At 40.3% G+C, this 17,117-nt stretch overlaps 1 protein-coding gene across 2 annotated transcripts in view; it reads left to right on the top strand.

Annotated features, from left to right (window-relative positions):
• Nucleotides 1-1,733: 1,733 nt before the first annotated feature.
• The window catches only part of LOC121854647 (arrestin homolog), a gene marked incomplete at its 3' end in the record, with an annotated part of 68,238 nt that continues 52,854 nt past the window's right edge, over nucleotides 1,734-17,117 (top strand). The window contains 1 exon segment of one of the 2 annotated variants that reach the window (XM_042349341.1): nucleotides 1,734-1,901. 2 annotated transcript variants of the gene reach the window in all.

Below are 17,117 nucleotides of genomic sequence, written 5' to 3'. Positions count from 1 at the left end.
AACAACAACAACAACAACAACAACAACAACAACAACAACAACAACAATAATAATAATAATAATAATAATAATAATAATAATAATAATAATAATAAAACAAAATAAAGCATCATCAACATTAATTAATTCCTTTTCAAGAACTAATGAAAACCCAAGGGAGGAAACGGAAGACGTGAATAGAGAGAGAAAAACGATTAAAAAAGAAGCAGCCGGAAAAAAAGAAGATAGCAAGATGAAGAGAGAGAGAGAGAGAGAGAGAGAGAGAGAGAGAGAGAGAGAGAGAGAGAGAGAGACAAGAGAGGAGAGACAGAAGAAATGAGATAGAGATAAAATTAGTAGAAGAAAAAAGATAGACAATGAGATGAGAAATTGAAGAAAATGAAAACAAGAAAGAAAGCAGACAGACGACATCAGCTGAGCCCTTCATATCAACAAGCACATGAAACTCCATCGTGTTAGAAGTCTCTTGGTGTTTGTTACTGTGGATTAAAAAACAATAATAATAATCCTTGTTAGTTCACGAGACGAGTGTTTTATACAACGGGTCCCTGAAGGTGGTGGTAGTGTTGTTTAAAGGCCTTAACAGCTCATTGTTTACGTATAGTCAGGAAAGTCAAATGATGATCTATACTTTACTTTTGTATTATTTGATCAACATGAAATAATAATGTGTGTTGGGGTAAGGAAAATTTGTGTTGATGTTGTTGTGTTGTTGTCCTGTAAGTGTGGTTATTATATGTTGTTTTCATTTTTAGTGGTGTTAATTAAGGAGTGTTCTTTTGTTAATTATTTTTACAGCGTTGTTCTCCTGTAGGTGTTATTATTATTATATTATTTACACCTTGAGATGGTCTTTAGTTTTGGCGGGTCATGAGTCTAAAGAACACACCAAGACCCACCACCGTGACCACCTGTAGTCCTCACCACAAGTCCTCGTATAGCTTCCTCCCTCAGGTGGCGTTAATAGAAACACTAATAAATACCTCTAATTATATCTTTCCCTCATATGTACAGGCTTAATATCAACACTAATAACCTTCTCCTACTTAACACTCAAGTTAATGAATCTCAGATGTTCTCACGATTAATTTTTAACGTATATGAAGGAGCATGTGAGTCAGTGTGTTTGTTCCCTTGTGGTGAGTTGGGGGGGAAAAATAGGATCACCTGAAGGTTAGACACCCCCAGCTTATTTCACCTTTTGATAGAACACCCTAACCTAACCATTGATAATCCGTGTTCTGGTCCGTATGTGAGAAAGCTTAGCGAGAAGGTAAGATGGTACTCAAGATGGCGTGAGACTCTACTACCATGACGCAGGTAAGGTCATCTCCACCCCCAACACGACAACAACGGCAGAGTAATGAAGACGTTGGTGTGCTTCATATAATGTACTGTACTGTACTGCCTTGTAACACCATTTAACTTATTACCACCACAAGTTTTAAGCAGCTGTTGGTTTAAACCTCCGCGTTGTTCTAATTACAAAACAGGTGTGAAAAATAACCTGATTAACCGGGACATTATTTTGCCTGTTCTCGGTACAATATATCTATGCTAGTAAAAGATCACACAGAAGTTTTTACTCTGACAAGCGAGTCAAATTAAACCCTGAACGGAGTGTAAAAAAGCTGTTGTGTTGTACAAGAAAAACGCGTGGCTTATCCCGCGGTTGGCAACTCAGGCGCAGGTATAAATAGTTTCCCAGCGAAACTCCCGCCAGTGTACGGGAAGAGCGTTGGCACGATAGACCTATACAGGCTTTTCGCTGCCCACTCTTGAGTTTCTTTTGACGTTTGCAAGTGTATCTCAGTCTTGATTTAGAGCGCAGTTTTGTACACTCGTCTGTGGCTAAATCAAGCGAGGTGAACGGTGGACTGTCATTACCTGTTATAACACACGTAAGTCACGGAGGAGAAAAACCTTACGAGAAAGTATTGCGATACACACTAGCTGACGCCTCGATCTAGAATGCTTTTGTGTACGCTAGAGTATAACAGTAGACGAGTGTTGTTGTTGTTGATGATGTAACCAGTAACAACCGTACAACTTACTGCTCCGGGCCAACCAAGTCCGAGAAAAAATACACAAACAAAAAACATTCCACCCCAAGACGATAAACTTTGCATACATGTTAGTAAGAATTGAGTAAGATAAACGCCTTAGTAGAGAGAAGTATAGATCTGTATGTAGAGTGTACTGGTAGTGGTGGTGGGGGCGAGGATGTAGCGCCCCGGGGATGACGTCAACAGTCACCATGCATCACGACAATGTCTGCCTCCACACCTAAGCTCCAGCGACCCTGCAGGTAAGACTCATTAACACCTGGACGACGATGATGACAAGGAGGAAGGGGAGGAGGAGGAGGTGGTGGAGAGGGAGAGGAGCAGGGGAAGGTCAGGGAGGAGAACCTGGAGAGGGAGAGGAACAGGAGGTGAGGGGAGCAGTAGGAGAAGGAGGGGGGGTGAAAAGAGGGGAGAGGAGGAAGACGAGGTGGTGGAGACGGAGAGGAGGAGATGGGAAGGATGAGGAGGAAAGGGAGAGGAGCAAAAAGAGTGCAGGAGTTGATATCTTCCACCAACACTTAAGAGGAGGAGGAAGAGAAGGGAGGAGTGCATGTTATAATAGGCTTGTATCTTGAGTGCTTCCTGCATCTTCATCACTGTCACGAGCAAGAGGGGGGGGGGGCAGAAGGAGGAGAGGGAGGAAGAGAAAGAAGAGACACAGGAGGAGGAGAAGGAAGAGGAAAGGAGGAGAGGACGTGAAAGAAGAGACGCAGGAGGAGGACGAAGAGAAAGAAGAGAGGAATGAAGGAGGAGGAGGAAGGGTGTGAATTTGCGTGTGTTACTCCAGGATGAGAAAGATAATGAATAAATGAAGGATGAAGAACGAAGATGAAGAAGAAGAAGAAGAGAAGCGCACGTTCCTCAAGTACAAGCAGTGACTAGTGGGCCCTTCTTCTTCCCCCTTTCCTCCCTTCCTTCCCTCCCTTTCTCACTCCCACCATCTTATTGACCAGCCCACCCCTACCCTCCCCGAGCTCCTAAAATAGTAACTTTCTTCAAATTTATGTCTCCTAGCCCTGAGAAGATGTTCCGTGTTGTAGCGGATCGATTCACAAATGTAAGGTTTTTGGACCAGAGAGCCACATAACGTGTCGTGAGGTGATTTGTTGGAGTGAAAGAATGAAATTGTCGTAAAATCGAATGGATTATTTGGAGGAAATCGTCTGAGAATATCATGTAACTCGTGATTTTGTGGTGTCAAATAATGGAACTATCCTCAAATCGACTCGAAAATTAATGGTTTCCAAATGAGAACCTAAAATCAACCAATCTTGTGAAAATAATATGATTTTTTAAAATTTATTCGAAAAAAATAATTTTCAAAGATTTAAAATGTTAGAAAATTGAATCCCTACCCAATTTAAATAAGACAAAAAATAAACACCTCCCTGTAAAATAGATTTAGAAATAAGTTAAATCCTCCTCGTCAGATTATAGTGAGTCTTTAAAATTTATTTCTCTAATTCTGTCTTAGAGAAAGTTGTTTTTAGAAAGTATTGCAAAGGATTACGCGAAGTAGAGGAGGAAAAATATGGATTTATTCTGCTAATTGGTTTATCTTGTTAAAATGTTTCCTGGTTTTTTTTTGACGTAATTGGTAAAGAAAAATGGAGTGTCTGATCAGGCTAATTGGACACTTCCTTATAAAAAAGATCATAAAAGAATTCCCTATTTCTTTTACCGTTTCCAGTAAATTGGTTTTGTCTTACACGAGTCAATTTTTTTTCTCCAATTGAAATAGCTAAAAAAAAAAAGGAACAAATCGGATACTATTCTTGCTACAGTTAGAATAAAATCACTTATCTAATTCATCATTTTAAATAACGAAAAAATAGGAATACTTTTCAAAATTAGTTATTACTTGTTATTAGACTTCAACACTAATACATTCTCCCCAATTTACTGAAACAAACTGATACCAAAAATTGATCATCTCTCGCAAAATTCATCCTATCGAAAATTTCCCTGAATTTGACAGAAAATAAAATATAAGAAATTTAGAAGAAAAATTGTATCTCAGTATGGAGAAACAATGTTAGAAAATAATAAATATATTATTATATGTGGGAGTCTATTTCATGGTATAACTGAGTCTATTTCATGGTATAACTGATAGTCTATTTCATGGTATAACTGAGTCTATTTCATGGTATAACTGAGTCTATTTCATGGTATAACTGAGTCTATTTCATGGTATAACTGAGTCTATGTCATGGTATAACTGAGAGTCTAATTTATGGTATAACTGACAGTCTATTTCATGGTATAACCGAGTCTATTTCATGGTATAACTGACAGTCTATTTCATGGCATAACTGGCAGTCTATTTCATGGCATAACTGACAGTCTATTTCATGGCATAACTAACAGTTTATGTCATGGCATAACTGACAGTCTATTTCATGGTCTAACTGACAGTCTATTTCATGGCATAACTGACAGTCTATTTCATGGCATAACTGACAGTCTATTTCATGGCATAACTGACAGTCTATTCCATGGCATAACTGACAGTCTATTTCATGGCATAACTGACAGTCTATTTCATGGCATAACTGACAGTCTATTCCATGGCATAACTGACAGTCTATTTCATGGCAAAACTGACAGTCTATTTCATGGTATAACCGAGTCTATTTTATGGTATAACTGACAGTCTATTTTAAGGTATAACTGACAGTCCATTTTATGGTATAACTGACAGTCTATTTCATGGTATAACAGAGTCTATTTTATGGTATAACTGACAGTCTAATTTATGGTATAACTGGCAGTCTATTTCATGGTATAACTGTCAGTCTATTTTATGGTATAACTGACAGTCTATTTTATGGTATAACTGACAGTCTATTTTATGGTATAACTGACAGTCTATTTTATGGTATAACTGACAGTCTATTTCATGGGCTTATAGGTACGGATAGTCTATATTTCACGATATTGAAGTTAGAGTATATCTCATGGTAATAAAGTTGGAGTATATTTCACATGGTATTCACAGTCTAAATTAACGGTATTAAACTGATAACATTTCATTACAGTTAACTGACAATTTAACACTAATGGTGGTATCTAAACTCACAGTCTACAGTATAATGGTGTCAATTTGGCAGTCTAATTCACATGGCATTCAAATATATTTCATGACAGTAAAGTTTAGTTCAGGACAGGATAATATTATCATGAAAGCAAAGTATATATATATCATGACAGTAAAGTATATTTCATGAGAATAAAATATAGTTCATGACAGTAAAGTATATTTCATGGCATTTAACTCTACCTCACAGCATTATAAAACATATCACAGCAACATTAAAATATACTCCAGAGCATGAGAGAGAGTGTATCATGGGACTGGAATATATATCACGACTTTGAACTATATCTCACGGCACTGAGGTAATATTTTCTAGTGTTGTGTTGAGGATCTGTCTCTCTCTCTTCTACAGTCTCACTAAATCAGGTAGTTAAGCCCCTGTCTCTCCCTGTTTGACTGTCTGCCCTTTTATTACTGTCTATTTATACTCGTTTGTGGGTGTGTGTGTGTGTGTGTGTGTGTGTGTGTGTGTGTGTGTGTGTGTGTGTGTGTGTGTGTGTGTGGGTGTGTGTGTGTGGGTGTGTGTGTGTGTGTGTGTTTGGATGTGTTATTATGGCGTTATAGGTGTATTTGTATAGTGTTTGGTTGTATGTTTATGTATGAATGTTTCTGCATGTGTGTATTATTAAATAAGTAAATATTATTATTATCTGATAAACAAAAACATGTACCAAACGTGTTGATACAAGAGCCACGGGGAAAATCATTTCACTATGTTGATATCCGTTCATTACCAGACTAATGTGTTATTGTGCTCGGAAACTGAATTCGCAAGTGTATGTATGTATGTATGTATGTATGTATGTATGTATGTATGTATGTATGTGTGTGTGTGTGTGTGTGGGTGTGTATGTATGTATGTATGTATGTATAGCCAATCAGAGGCTGGTGAGAGAGAGCACGCGCGGGAAATGAATATTCAGTGGTACAGTGGACCCAGTGTAAACAAACCAGTGATGTAGCACTCTGATAGAAGGCTCGTTTACGGGGAAAATAAACAGACAAAAAAAATAGGAACCAAAAAACAGATTTTTTTCCATGAAAAAAAAAAACTCTTGAATTTTCCTTTTAGTGTGCTTAAGTAAGTGTGATTAATAAAACCCCTGAGTGATATTATGATCGCATGTGGCCACTGCAGGTACTGTACGTGAATAAAGGGCAATTAATTAGTTTTACATCATGGTAGCCTCGCGTGCAGCTCACAGTGATAAATTAGTTTGATAGGATCCCCTCAATTAAATATTTATAAATACACCTGTTAACAATATGATGGTTAGATTGATGTTCATACTATGTATATATACAGTATATATACATATTGTCAGGTGAGTATTGTCAGGTGTACTCTTGTTGCTACACAGTTTCTTCTTCTTGTTTTTCTTATTATTTTTAATACAATTATTATTATTATTAGAGAGAGTAGGAATATTAGTATTAGTTTTCTTATTATATTTCTAGTTTGTTACGTTGTATATTTATGACTGTGTGTGTGTGTGTGTGTGTGTGTGTGTGTGTGTGTGTGTTAAAATAGCCATAAAAGCCATAAAGATGTTGCAGGGAGTATCATGGTTAGTAATTATACCAGTTCATTAACAGTTAACAAGAATAAGAATAGGGCTTCCTCCTGTCTGTCTGTCTGTCTGTCTTTCTTTCACATATCTGTCTATCTGTCTCTACGTCTCTATTTCTGTCTGTCTATAAAATGACCACCAGGCCCGTAAGCTAATAGCCCATTTATCATATTTTTCTGAAGCACATGCAGCATCACATGTTATTTTTAGACCAATCCATGAAGCGGATGACAGAACTGACGGTAATATTAATAAACCCAGAACATATACAACGGGATATTGTGCAACAGTGGTACCCGAAAAAAAACAACAATTAAAAACAATAAAAAAAAACACAATAAATTTTACCTGGTGAGTTTTAGTCACAGACACACAGACATGGACACAGACACACAAACATAGACACAGATATAACACAGACAAACAGACAGCCATAGACACAGACATATGCATCCAGAAACAGACACAGACATATACACCCAGACAAATATATAGACATAGACACAGACATGTACATCCACACATAGACAGATAGACATAGATATAGACATATACAGATAGACACAGCGGCTGTGCACCAGGACCAGTAGGCAGTGATGGCGCAGTATGTCATTGGCTGCAGTATAGTGGGCCTTGGTGGCTGTGTTGCTGTATACAAGAGGCCTGGGAGGGAGCGTAGGCTGCTCATCGACCTTGGCCTTGAGTTTTATGATGGAGGAGGAACTCGTAAAGTGAAGCGTTTTGGTGCTGCGCGTGTGTGTGTGCGTGTGTGTGTGTGTGTGTGTGGGTGTGTGTGTGTGTGTGTGTGTGATAGAAGTGAGATGGGACATAAAGTTAAAAGAGAATGAGAAAGGGAAGAGAAGGGGAGAGAAATGTTAGAGGGAGGAGGGAAAGGAGAAAGAGGGAGGAAGGAGAAGGAGAATGATTGAAAATTGAGAGGGAAGGATGGGGGTTAGGATGAGAGAGAAGGATGTGGGGATGGAGGGTGGAGAGGCGAGAGAGGGGGGAAGGAAAGGCTGCGGAGGAAAGAAGGGGAGGGGTGAGAGGGGAGAGAGAGGGGAGAGGGGAGGAAGAATGAAGGGACAGGGGGGAGGAGGGAGGGAAAGGCCGACGTACTGAGGGGTGAGGAAGTAGAGACACTGAGAGAGAGAGAGAGAGAGAGAGAGAGAGAGAGTAGAGAGAGAGAGAGAGAGAGAGAGAGACCATTACAACATAACTCTCATAAATACTCTTAATTACATACAATAATATATATATATATATATATATAATAACAACTTATCTCCACCCACAAAGAAAATAAATTATCGATAAACATTTACACAATAATATTCTATTAATAGATATCTTCCACGAATGTTTATGACAGCCTAATCGAGAGTTATAAACATTACCTTGAACGACATTTAAACAGGTAAACTGGCTGAGGTGTTTAGTCGAGTCATCACAAAACAAGTCGTGGGTGGGTTTATTTTTGTTGTTTTTTTTCGCCAAACTGACAACTCGGAAGCGTCTTAGTAACCATGGCAACGGCGTCTCTCACCCCAGGGGTCAGGGAGTGGCCGCACGCTGACAGTAAATTGGGTTTATCTAGGTAATTAACCTTATTATCTGCTGTTATACTGTACGCACACACACACACAGTAAAATAATAATAATAATAATAATAATAATAATAATAATAATAATAATAATAACAACAACAACAACATGATGCACTGTACAAGGTAATATTACACAGCGGGTTGCACAATTATTGAGGTCTATTGAAACGTAACACATAACAGAACCCTTTGTGGAACGAACCTGCGAGACACACCTGTAAGACACACCTGTAAGACACACCTGTAAGACACCTGTAAGACACACCTGTAAGACACACCTGTTAGACACACCGGTAAAACACACCTGTAATACACACCTGGAAGACACTCCCAGGTCATTAAGTAGGTTAAGCGATTTTTATGTATTGATATTACGTTAAAATAACTACTGTACTTGTCTTGACTCGTGTGTGCGTGTGCGCGTGTGCGTGTGTGTGTGTGCGTGTGTGTGTGTGTGTGTGTGTTACGTTATACTAGGCTCGGTTAGATTAAGTTAAATTAGGACCAGGTTAAATTAGATTACTGTATGTTAGGTAATGTTTGTTTGGGTTAGATTAATTTAGTTTAGTGCAACGATGTTTAACCATTTGACAAACCTTCACATGATCCGATTAAAATCAAAAGATGACTGAACTGCTCTACGTAATGACCATTAAGACCCGACCTTAACAAAACTCACTCATTTTAGGTAAACATCCAGCAGTTTGGCTAAAAAAGAAAAAAAAAGCTGGAGTTTAAGCTGAATAATTAAAACCCAAAACACTCACACATCCTATCTGGGTATGGAGTCCTAAGCTTATTCTCAATTAGTCGTCAGTTCAAAAAAAAAAGAGAAGAAAACTGAGGGGAGATGTGAAGAAAATTGACAGAAGATGTGAAGAAAATTGACGGATGTGAAAAAAATTTGACGGAAAGTGAAAAAAGTTACCTGAAGACATGAAGAAAATTGACGGAAAATGTGAAAAAATTGACGGAGGATGTGAATAAAATTGACGGAAAATGTGAAAAAAAATGACGGAGGATGTGAAGTAAATTGACAGAAGATGTGAAGAAAATTGACGGAAGATGTAAAGCAAATTGACGGAGGATGTGAAGAAAATTGACGGAAAATGTAAAAAAAAAAGTTGACGGGAAGAAAATTAACGGGAGATGTGAAAAAACGCAGCTGTCTGACACACTGACGTCAAAAATAGCTTTAAAACTACTCCGAGTCTTTACCGTGACGGAGAAACGTTCGCTCATCCCCACAGGTAAGGGAAGGACGTCCTGTATTCCTGGAGGCTGGTGGAGCTAAGGGACACGTGTCAGGTTATTGAACAATCAAGCCTGGATCACGGCAGATACCTTAACACTATTCTCTCTCTCTCTCTCTTTTTCTTTCTTTTCTCTTTCCCCTTGCTTTTTTCTCTCTCTCGTTCCTTGTCCCTCTCTCTCTCTCTCTCTTTTCCCCTTACCCCTGTCTTTCTTTCACACTCTCTCTTTTCCCTTGTCCCTTTGTCTCTGTTTCTCTTCTTTCTCTTCCTCACTCTCTCTTTCTCTCTCTTCCCAGGTGAGGTAATAAAGAGAGAGAGAGAGAGAGAGAGAGAGAGAGAGAGAGAGAGAGAGAGAGAGAGAGAGAGCGTGTTCCCAATGACATTATAGATGTCCCAAATCCCCTTGCAAGAAAGGAGGGATGAGTGGGAGGGGGGGGAAGAGGGGGGGGATGAACATGTGGTGGTGGGAGGGGGTGTGCTAGAGGGAGTTAGGGGTGGGTGGGGGTAAAGGAAGTGAAGGGGTTGATGGGGGGTGTGCTAGGGAAGAGAAGGTGGATGTGGGGTGTGCTAGGAAGTTGAAGGTGGGTGGGGTGTGCTAGAAGAGAAAGGGGTGTACTAGGAAGAGAAGGGGTGGATGGGGGTGTGCTAGGAAGAGAAGGGGTTGATGGGGGTGTGCTAGGAAGAGAAGGGGTGAATGGGGGTGTATGCTAGGAGGACTGGGGGGAGGGTGTAAAGGGGAAGGATGGAGAGAGGGAAGTAGAGACCCAGGTAGCGTTCTTTACCACCCACCAGGAGATGAGGTTTTTAATAACACACAGACCACTTGATACAGATGTCACTCTCCTTACACCTTCCCAACCCCGTGGCCTTTTGACCTCCGTTTATTATTATCATATTCATATAAATCATGTATACGTATATTTAGATATTCTATGTATATATGTAAATTACAGTTTGATTAATATTTGTTTTTTCTTCTCAATTATCGCCATAATAATGTTTTAAGCTGTATTATGTCTGGGGTTTATGTAGGAGGTTATGTCAGGGGTGTATGTCATGGGTCATGTCAGAGGTCGATGTTGTTACGACAGTTTTTTGGATAGGCTGAGTTGATCCTCTCTCTCTCTCTCTCTCTCTCTCTTTCTCTCTCTCTCTCTCTCATGGTAAGAATGGACCATGGTTAAATTTATTCAACATATACAGACAGCCGGAGACTATGATAAATGACGCCACAGACGACTTCTCTTAATATAGACGAAGGAGAAGAGGAGAAGGAGGAAGAGAAAAAGGAGAACAGAAGAGAAAAGGGAGGAGGAGAAGGAGAGAAGGAGAAAAAGAAAGAAAGAGAGAAAGTGAGACATAACTTAGATGACACCTAATAATGAATGACAGGGGATGGGGGAAGTGACGACGACTTTCTGGCGTAATTGAAAAGATTTGAGAAAATGCGAAAAGCCATTGAGAAAATTTGATAATTATGAAAATTTAGAGGCGGGTGGGAAGGAGGGGAAGGGGGGGGGGTTAGGAGGGGCGGTGGGTGGATAGGTAGGAGGCCGTGGGTGAGTGGAGAGGTTGGCTGATGGTGGTAACATGGGTATTGCTTCTTGGATGGATTTTCGTGTTAGTTGGTTTTTTTTTCGTTAATTGGTAATGGATGAGATGGATGAGTTTACCTGGGTGGGTAATGTGCTGTACAGTGTTGGATGAATATGGATTTATCATGTTTCTCTCTCACCCACCCACACACAAACACACACACACACACACACACACACACACACACACACACACACACACACACACTTCACAACCCATAAAAGTAAATTACCATGACACTTTCTCACATTTTATTAAGTTTCAACAACAAATTTCATTATATATCACCACCATTTCATTTCTTTATCGTCATAACATCGTTCATTACGGTGTCACGTCACCTGGGGTCTCTACACACCTGTCTACCTCACCTCATCTCACACCTGTCTGCCTCACCTCACACCTGTCAACCTCATCTCACACCCGTCTGTCTCATCTCACACCTGTCTGCCTCATCTCACACCTGTCTGGCCCACCTCACACCTGTCTGCCTCATCTCACACCTGTCTGCCTCATCTCACACCTGTCTGGCCCACCTCACAAGTATATTTGACGACGGGTGTTTATTTACCTATCTTTCTAATCATACAACTGTCTACCTGTCTATTTGAGTGACATTTGTCTGTCTATATACTTGCCTGTCTTTCCATCCATCTGATTATTAGAGTAACATCTTTCTTTTTCTTTCTTTCTTTCTTTCTTTCTTTCTTTCTTTCTTTCTTTCTGTCATTCCATTAGATGTTTTAAGTTATGTCTTTAGTCTTCAGAGAGCAAAAGGCCAACTCCAAGACTTCGCTCACGTCTTACTAATTACTCTAAAAAAAAGACCATTACTATTGAGTATTTAAAGAGAGAGAGAGAGAGAGAGAGAGAGAGAGAGAGAGAGAGAGAGAGAGAGAGAGAGAGAGAGAGAGTCCGGGGCGGGAAGGACGTGCTGTCGATGGCTTGTGTGAAGTGGTGGGAATAAAAGGGGATTTTCGTGTGTTTATTGTTGAAACGAGGAACCACAGCAGACCACCATCGTTTATAAGAGTATAAGGAGGAATGAATGGCTGTGTATGTGTGTGTGTGTGTGTGTGTGTGTGTGTGTGTTGATAAATAAGAAAGAGAAGGAGGAAAAATTCACCCCCTGTTATGGCCGCCAACTCACTCTCTCGGGAATCTGGTGCGATAAGTCAAGCGATAAAACAGCTATCAAGTGCAGCTCCTCCCGATATGGAAAACTTTGACGTCCTTTCCGTGAATAAAAACCGCATCATTATCAATTTTCACAGATCCTACGTTTATAAATCAACACAGAAAACGAGAAATAGGATTATAATATATGAATAGTTAATTAAAATAGAGAGAAAACGTTAGTTAATAGTGTGAAGTTTAGCAGGAAATGTTATGACGTGTTTTAAGAAATGTTTACAAGCGTTATACGTCTGGCTGGCACCATGATGACCAGCTGGGTAAACAACTTTAGACATGATAGTGAAATCTGGCGGATGTTGGCCGTAGAGTGTTATGAATGTTTGCTGTATATACTTTACGAATTGATATTTTTCTTTATAAATTGTTCTTCCTTAATTTATCGACAGTACAGATAGATCTTTAGTTTTATTTTCCTTTTAACATATTTTATCTCTCTCTCTCTCTCTCTCTCTCTCTCTCTCTCTCTCTCTCTCTCTCACTGCCCCATTCCACGAGAGAATCCCTGTAAATCCCCGGATCAAAACTTATATCCTTAAGAAACCACGATATTTTTAAAGGTCTTTCTCTCTCTCTATTTCTCTGTGTATGTGTGTGTGTGTGTATGTCTCTCTCTTTCTCTCTCTTTCGTATCTTTATATATCTCTCTCCCTCTCTCCCTACCCCTCTCTCTCGTCATTGCTCTCCAACTTTCTCCTGCATCTTTCCTTGCATCATCTATCTCTCCATCTTCCTCTCTCTCTATTTCACCCTATCTCCCTCCTACATCTCTCTCTCTCTCTCTCTCTCTCCCTCTCCTCCTTACCCACAACCCATGAAAGAAACCTTAACTAATCTCCTCGCATCAGAGCAAATATAATATACCCTTGATAAAATACATTCTTTGAGAGAAAGATACACACACATGACATACACACACACACACACACACACATTGTCAAACGACTCTCTCACGGTAGGAAAGTGAGTTTGACTATGAGAAAAGTTTTAACATCTCGTTCACTAATTTGCTCGTCTTAATCTTCTGCCGGGACACAAATAGAATGGCTTTAGATTATGTTGTTCCTGTGTGTGTGTGTGTGTGTGTGTGTGTGTGTGTGTGTGTGTGTGTAAAATAACATCTATCTCTCTGTTGTTGACCTGACGAGACCAAAAGAGACACGAGATCCCCTGACGTGAGAGAGAGAGAGAGAGAGAGAGACGGTGTTCATTTATCTCTCAGGCGTCACGTATATTTTGTTCTTTCTTGAGAGATGGTGAAGAGTCAAGCTTAATGCGACGTGTTGTCATGGTCCTCGCCTTTCTCTCTCTCTCTGTTTTTTTTATCTTTTTTGCCTCTTTCTGTCTCAATTTATCTTTTCCCTTGCTATATCTCTCTTTATTCTCTCCATCTCTCTCTTTCACTCCAGCTTTTTATTATCAGTCTCTCTCTCTCTCTCTCCCTCTCTCCCTCTCTCTCTCTCTCTCTCTCTCTCTGGCCAGGTCAATACAGTTCTCTATGTTCCCACGGTTCAATGCAACGTGTTATCAGTCTATGTTGACACAACTATCTTAATTGTTTGTCTTGCTCCCTCACCTCTTTCCCCTTCCCCCCTCCTCCTCACCCTCTCTACCCTTCCACCTATTCCTTTCCCCTCTCACCTTCCTCCTCCCCCCTCTCACCTATTCCTTCCCCCTCCCACCTATTCTTTCCCCTTCCCTAACTATTCCTTCCTCCCACCTATCCCATTTTATCCCTCACCCCTCTCCCATTTCCCCCACCTCTGCCAGCTACCACAGAGGCTTCATTTCCAACAATCACGAGATATCTGACACTACAATTCTCACACGAACGAAAACATGTTGACATCAGGGGTTAAATTACAAGGACAATATTTATTTACGCCTGCTCCTCTTTACTTGACTGTTGGATGTTTGTTTTTCTGAGGGTATGAGGATGTTTTTTTTTACATAGCGTGGTCTGTGGCTCAGCTGGTAAGGGCGGGTTAGTTCACCATCACCACGAGTTCCACCGTTGACAAGTTTTTTCGATAGTGTGCGAATTATATTGTTGAGAGAGAGAGAGAGAGAGAGAGAGAGAGAGAGAGAGAGAGAGAGAGAGAGAGATTCGAACCCCAGATCATACATGCGTGAGGTGAAGTCGACCACTCAATCACGGAGTCAGACAATAGTGATACTTTATCCTATACCAACACCTGAGGAGATAATTGGCTTTACCTGTTGGTGTGGACACAGGTAACATAGCTCTCTCTCTCTCTCTCTCTCTCTCTCTCTCTCTCTCTCTCTCTCTCTCTCTCTCCTCTCTCCCTCCTGAACATCCAACCAACAACAGATTTTTCCACCTTGCTGAGAATTTTGAGCTGAAAAGTGTAAAAGCAAGAGGTACCCCTCCCCTCTCCTTCCTCCCCTCATCTTCCCCTCCCCTCCTCTCCCTTCCTCTCATCTTCCCCCTCCCCTCCTCTCCCTTCCTCCTCATCTTCCCCCTCCTCTCTTTCTCCCCTCCTCTCCTCTCCCTTGCCCTCCTCATCTTCCCCTCCCCCTCCCCTCTCCCCTCCTCTCTAACCCCCTTTCCATCTTCCAGTCATTTCTTCTGTCCCCCCCTTTTACCTTCCTCCCCTGTTCTCTTCCCCTTTTCTCTACTTTTTTCCATCTCTTGTCTCTCTCTCCTCTCCTCCTCCTCTCCTCTTTCCTTCTCTTCTTCCCCGTCCTTCCTTTCATCTCTCTCCTTTCTTCCATCCCCTCAATGTTGTCTTCCCTTCCTCCTTTGCATTCCCTTTCCCTCTTGCCTCCCCTTACTTTTCTTCCCTACTCCTCCCCACCTGACCCCTCCCCACCCCCACCTCTCTCCCTACTCCATTGCTTGTCTTCTCCCCTCCCTCCCCTACCTTCTCCTCCTCCACCCTCCCCAGCTCTCCATGCCCCACCTCCTCCCCCCCAGCTCTTCCATTCTCCTCCTCCTAACCTAACCTAACCTAACCTAACCTAACCTAACACCGATTAGTACTTCAGTGCCAGTTAAGTTGATTAGGTTAGGCAACAACAATGTTCGAGCATTTCCCCCAATATTCCGAATAGTGACCTGGAGATTGGATGTCCTATGTCTCTATCTGTCTGTCTGTTACACACACACACACATACACACACACACACATACACACACACACATGAATCCCGACTTTACTGGAGAGAAATTCTATTGACGTATCTACAATATCCATCAGAAATCCTCACCTTTACGATATCCTATTACGATGTCCACTTTTATACTGACTCACTTACAATACTCAGCTACGATATTCACCTTTACGATATCTTATTACGATGGCCAGTTCACCTAAGCTCAAACTCATATATTTCTAAGTTATATTAATGGAAGTTTTAATAAGTCATTTGCATATTGGTAATAATCTCGATAAGAAGTTTATATTAATTTTTATTCAACCGTCCTTGATTCTGTTCGACTCTCCCTAATTTCCCGTCGACACTCCCAAAATTTCTCTAGACTCTCCCTAAATTCCCCTAGATTTTCCCAAATTCCTCTAGATTCTCCCTAAATTTCCCTGGAGTCTCCCTAAATTTCCACGAACTCTCCCTAAATTTCTCGGAACCCTCACTAAATTCCCCTGTACCCTCCCTAAATTCCCCCAGACTCTCCTTATATTTACATAGGCTCTCCCTAAATTCCACCTAGACCATAAAAATTCCCCTAGACTCTCCCTAAATTCTCCTAGACTCTCTCTAAATTCCCCTCACACCATCACCCCCGTGTAAACTTTTCCTCTCGTTCCATAACTTCTGTCACTGATGATAATTGGCCGAAAACTCCACACGTACACGGACGCCCCGATATCACCTGACCTGGGCGGGCGTGTCAAAGGTCGGGGGTCACAGCTGGTATGTGTATAACATTTAAATGTTATAGTGATGGAATGTTTCACTGTACTCTATTGTATCAATGTGCAATAATATAGTACTGTGCATTAATATATTACTGTGCATTAATATACTACTGTGCATTATACAATTGTTTATAATGTTCAAGTTGGTTATTTACTTAATGTTAATATAATAGTTGGTTGATTGTTTGACTTAAGACGCGAGAAATTGAAGTTAGTAGAAAACAAAGGGACTATTTTACGTTTGTGAGTTGTTAGGCGTTTGATGACATTATTTTGAACTGTTGTAAATCAGTGATGAGAAAAATCTTGTACTTTTTCTCAACAGTGATTTATAACAGTGTGCAGGTATTCAGTTCTAATTAAGATGTGTTATAAATATAGATTAAAAATTACCACAGAAAATAGAGAAGAGTCATGAAGAAAGACCTTTAATTCACCTCTTTCTTATCCACCATTCTCTATTACTTGTTTTCCGTCTCTTTGTGTCTTTCATTTATAATTTTTCTTCCTGTTCTTTTTCACTTTCATAGGTGTCTTCCTTTTGATCTATCTTATTCTCCCTTTCTCTCGTGATATTCTTCTTCTCATCTCTCTATCTCTCTCTCTCTCTCTCTCTCTCTCTCTTACACAATCTTTTTTACTTTGTCTTTCATTTTAATTTTCCTTGTCTTGCTTATTCTCAACTAAATTTATTCTCTCTTTTATATCTTCTCTCTTTTTGTTTCTCATATCTTTCTTTTTTCTTTCTTCCTTCTTAATTTCTCCTTTGTCTCTTTCTCTATCTAAATTTATTTTCTCTTTGTGTCTCTCTTCCCTCCTATCTGTAATTATCCT

This window comes from Homarus americanus, unplaced genomic scaffold (genome assembly GCF_018991925.1).
Source record: "Homarus americanus isolate GMGI-L3 unplaced genomic scaffold, GMGI_Hamer_2.0 scaffold27898, whole genome shotgun sequence".
Taxonomy (NCBI): Eukaryota; Metazoa; Arthropoda; class Malacostraca; order Decapoda; family Nephropidae; genus Homarus; species Homarus americanus.
The sequence above is the reverse complement of the archived record's forward strand: the minus strand, read 5'-3'. Positions and strand labels throughout refer to the sequence as shown.